We start from the raw sequence: 5,261 nt of genomic DNA, 5'->3' as shown, positions 1-5,261 counted from the left end.
GCTTGATAGTCCACACACATACGGTATGTACCATCTTTCTTTTGCACTAAAAGGATTGGAGAACAAAAGGGAGAGGAACTAGGCCTCACCATACCTTTGTCTACCAATTCCTGTACTTGCCTCATGATCTCCTCTTGGTTAGCTTCAGAAACTCGATAAGGAGGCTTGCTAGGCGGTGCCCTTCCTAGAAGGAGCTCAATTCGATGGTCATCATCCCCTCGTTTTGGAGGTAAGTCCATAGGGATATCAGCGATGAACACATCTTGGAATCCTTTTAGAAAATTAGACATGTCTAACTCTTCTTGGTTCCTATCATTTACATTTGATGAAACGTTAGGATCTTTTAGAGACTCTTTGACAAAAATTATGTACGCAGAAACTGAGCTCTTCATTGATTTCTCAAAAGCTGGAGGATTTACAAGTGGAATAGTGCGACCACGCTCACTAGCATCTATATACATGTTATTTCCCCTATAGGTGAAGTAGATTCTCCTTTTAGGGAACTTCATATTGGCAGCCATGCGATTAAACCATGGCGCCCCTAGGATAGCATCCTCATTTTGGAGAGGAGAGATGAAAAAGTCTTCTTTGTCGACGTAGATTCTGACATGAAGCCTCAACTTCCCAATCAAGGGAGTAACGGAGGCTTGTTGTCCCTTGAAAGCTGTGTCATCCATTACCATATCTTCCATCTCAAAAGCTTGAATGCCGAACTTGGTGGCCGACTCCGTTGATATGAAGTTGTGAGTAGAGCCAGGGTCAAACAAGATGAAGGCATCACGCCTCTCTTACCTTTCCCCAAGCATAGGAAAGGGATGATCCTTTGCAATGAACATCCTCTTTCGGAGATTTGATGGTGGAAGCCCTAGGAGTCTCATTGCAAGCATTCTTCTTGGGGCAACAACGATAGCCATGTCCTTGCTCCCCACACTTGAAACACTTATGGTCCTTGCAAAAAGCTTCAAGCTCTTCAAGAGAGAGTTTGTTTTTGCCTTCGTAAACTCCCTTCTCCTTAAACCGATTGTTGTTGTTGTTTTTTGAAGTGCCTTGGGAAGAATTTTGAGCATTGGTTTTCTCCTTTGCATCATTTTTGTCTTTCTTTTCCATGGGCTTGACATTCCGTCTAGGCCCTTGATGGAAATTGATATGTGAAGCAACTATGGTGTGATGGATTACTTTGTGTGATAGAACCAGGCCGTTGAGAGTTGATGTATGATTCCGCTATCTCTTCAGGTATCCCGCACAGAATTGTTGCTTTTGCTCGGTAAAGTCTATCGTTTGGACAATAGCCTTGAGATGTAAATCCCAAAACTTGTCTACATACTTTTGGATAAACTCATGAGAGAGAAGCTTCAAGCTGCGCCATTCGATAAGCACTTTGTCCTTTGCATCGCTTGCAAGGAATTACTTCATGATGGAAACTTGTAGAGTTTTCCATGATTTTTGGGCTTCGCCATTGCCACGTAGGCTAGCCCACCATTGAAGAGCTGATTTTTGGAAGTGCATAGCTACATGGCATAGCTTGGAGGACTCTATGAAGCCCTCATCTCCAAAGGCCGCATCAAATTGTTGGATGAAGGCCAACACTTTGTCGGGAGCACCAAAGGTGCCATCATAGGTGAGAAAAGAGATACTCTTTCCTCCCTCCTTGAACTTCTTTAGCTTTTGTGACCTTTGCCATGCAGGGTATGATTTGCGATGTCCTCCCCTCTTGTATTCTCTAGGAGAATAGCCATAGCTTTTGTCGGAAGAGGAGGCAGGTGAAGAAGAAGTAGAAGAGGGTGACCTCTTTCTAGCCCTTTTCTTCCTTTGTTTCCTCTCTTCCCTTTTGGAATGACGAGGAGGACTACATGTTGATCTTTTCCTCTTGGGAGGAGTGGACGATCTTTTAGACCGTCGTCTTTGTGGAGCCACATCTTCAGAGGAACTTAAAGTTTGATTGCTTTCTTGCTCTTTGGATTCCTCCTCTTGTATGGGAGAGTCTTCTTCTTTTGGGAGTGGTGCAGTGAGAGAGAGGAGTGTTGGGAGCTCATCAGTGGCCTGACACTCTGGTTTATCTGGCGGGCCCGTTGCTTCCGCATCTTTGAGGCTCGCCTTGTGCCACCAGCAGATACTGTTCGAGATTTTTGGCTAGAGCTGATCCACACTTTCAGAGGACAGTACATTTTGCACACAGGAGTGATGCCTGATAGCATGAGTGAGGGCCTGATCTACCTCATTCCCAAGGAGGGTGGCTCCTTGGATGAGATTCGATAGTGGCGCCCCATCACCATCCTCAACTCAGCGTACAAAATTCTTGCCAAGGCTCTGAGTTTGAGGATTCAGCCACTTCTAGAGAGCCTTATACATGGGACTCAGAGAGGTTTTGTCAAGGAACGCAGTATCCTTGACAACATCTTTACTTTTTGGGAGGCTTCTACCCTGGCATGGCTCCGTGGTGAGGACCTACTGATTCTTCTCGATTTTGAGAAGGTATACGACAGAGTTGACTAGGACTTTCTAGAAGGCACTCTACGCAGGATGGGCTTCTCAGATGCTTGGATCAGAGGGGTGTCAGCTTTGTACAGACAGGCTCACAGTCAGGTACTTTTGGTAGGAGGTAGAGGTGATCGCTTCATGCTCACATGTTCGGTCAGATAGGGTTGTCCTCTTGCCCCCTTCCTCTTTCTGTCCTATGCGGAGGCGATAAGCAGGTTTTTGGTGTCGCAACAGGTTGGTCTACGAGGCTTAGCACTCCCTATTCGGGGAGATGAGCTACTGGACGCTGAGTTTGCCGATGATTCAGCCTTGTACTTAGATGGCCAGGTGGCCAACCTTCACAGGTGTGAGTAGGCTCTGGAGACCTTCTGTTGTGCATCTGGCGCACTGATCAACTGGAGAAAGACAGTGGCTTTCTCGGTTGGTAGTGCTCCTATGCCCGATTGGATTCCATGAGAGGGTTTTAGGTGGATTCCCTCGGGGACTGCAGTTCGATACTTGGGCTGTCAGGTTGGTTTGGACTTGTCTCCCGAGCAGCAGGTTGCTCCCCTTCTCCTGTCTATCTGGAGAAAATTTTTACATTGGAGCTCAACACGACTTTCTTTGGCTGAGAGAGTAGTAGTTGCCAACCAGGTGTTGTTGGCGACTATGTGGTACATCACTTCTGGCTGGATCTTCTCGAGTTCTTGTATCAGCTAGGTAGAGAGGCTGATGAGGAACTTCCTTTGGTCAAGACGTGACACTCAGATAGCCCGAGCCAAAGTGGCTTGGCAAGTCGTAACTCTTCCTTGTTCACAGGGAGGGCTTGGGATCATTGACCCAGCACAGCAGAGCAGAGCCCCTCTTGGGAAGTTCATCGTCAGAGGACTTCTTCAAGGTGAGGAGCCTTGGAAGGAGTTCTTGCTACAGCAGCTTCGTGCTAGGGTGCCAGATGGATCTTTACAGATGGATCTTTACAACCTTCGACCAGATGGATCTTTACAGAGATGCGCATAGTTGGTTTGAGCAGGTGACTGGAGGATCGCTTCGCTGTGAGTTTGCTTCGATCTTGGGAGCTCTTGCGGCGAGGCCTAGGGCAGAGACGACCTACTTGCACGGAGGAGCGCCTGCGGCAGCCCTTTGTCTGGAACCCCATGGTTAGCACTCAGAGAGGCCACTTGGTTGGTAGTCGGCCTCGTGTTTCCTGGGGTCCCATGGCAGCGGGTCCGGCGCGCTCTTTAGGTGACTGGTTAGAGTTCACTAGTTTGTCAGAGGAGGTGCAGGGTTTCCAGCTACAGGGCATGACAGGGGTGCAGAGCATGTGCCGGGACATGTCAGAGTCAGTTCCAGCTGAGTGGCTCATGCCTCTCCAGCCAGTAAGACCCAGGTGGATGGGAGCCTTCACACGACTGGAGGTTCTCATCTCAGTCAGGGCCTGCTTAGAGACCGTTCCATCCCTTTTCTTCGAGCTTCAGGGTGGGGGACGTCTTTAGCGAGTTGCAATAGAGGCCCCGCAGGTGGCAGAGTACTGTTTTCAGAGGATCCGAGTAGTGGGCATCTGTGGGAGGACTTGTGTCATAGATCTTGACCCAGCAGCTCTTGAGACTGGACATTGGAGGCTGTGGGCTTGGGAGTGTTTTCCACTGGCACGAGTACAGTGGGATCCTGGTGAGTGGCTATGGAGGGACCCCTTCTCTTCTGCAGACCACCCAGGAGTCCCGGTCTTTGAGTACACTGGGACGTCATATACTAGCAGCACAGAGAGAGGCCCGCCCCGGTTCAGCACCTGATTGGCAGGAGAAGGGTCTCGCAGGTGAGTTCTTGGCAGCATTTTGGGAGAGGTTGTGGGACTCCAGACAGCCGAGGCGAGTCACCTTGCTTTAGTGGGGCTGGTCGCACACAAAGCTACAACAGTTGGGAGCTGGCTAGTGCATAGTGGTCTCTCGGCCGCATGTGCAGCTTGTGACCATCTTGTGGAGAGTCAGCGTCACTGTCTTTGGGACTGTCCTTCGGCCCAGCAGGTGTGGCTTCGAGTTCCTCGGTTGATGCGTGCTCTCTCCATGGCTCGACAATACACTTGCGGAGCAGCGGCTTGGTCCACCCTCACGGGCCCGGCACTTGAGTTTGAGCTATCTTCCACCAGCAGGATGATAGTGATGCAGGAGGGGCGACCTACACTCCAGCCTGCTACAGAGCTTACTCCACAAGAGTGGTGCAGTGAGAGAGAGGAGTGTTGGGAGCTCATCAGTGGCCTAACACTCTGGTTCATGTGGCGGGCCCGTTGCTTCCGCATCTTTGAGGCTCGCCCCGTGCCACCAGCAGAGATTGTTCACGATTTTCGGCTAGAGCTGATCCACACTCTCAGAGGACAGCTCGAGGGACTACAGGACAGCTCCGACCGCATGCGGGAGCGCAGAGAGGCTTTCCTTCAACTCTGGCGTCCTGGGCCTTTCTACACCATGGTCCAAGGTGTACTCCGATGGCACTACTGACCACCTGTGTGGCTTTCCCCCCCCCCCCCCCCCCCCCCCCCCCCCCCCCATTTCTGGATTTAGCCTCATTGTACATATGCTGGTTTTTTTCATTGGGATAGTCTCCCACCATGGTTGTTGTAGCGCTTTCTTGGAGAGGTGGTTGTAGCCCTATGGACAGTTTCAGTAACTAATAGAAGGATCTTTTTCTCGAGGGGGGAAAAAAAACGCACCACATGGTTTTTCTCATCAAGTAGCCTTCCCGAATGGAGTATCCCGCTACTGTCTCCCCATCCCCTATCCGTGTGAAAACGTCTGCAAAATTTTTATCTC

Source organism: Adiantum capillus-veneris, chromosome 16 (genome assembly GCF_014529385.1).
Source record: "Adiantum capillus-veneris isolate H3 chromosome 16, ASM1452938v2, whole genome shotgun sequence".
NCBI classification, from domain to species: Eukaryota; Viridiplantae; Streptophyta; class Polypodiopsida; order Polypodiales; family Pteridaceae; genus Adiantum; species Adiantum capillus-veneris.
Note: the sequence above shows the minus strand (reverse complement) of the source record.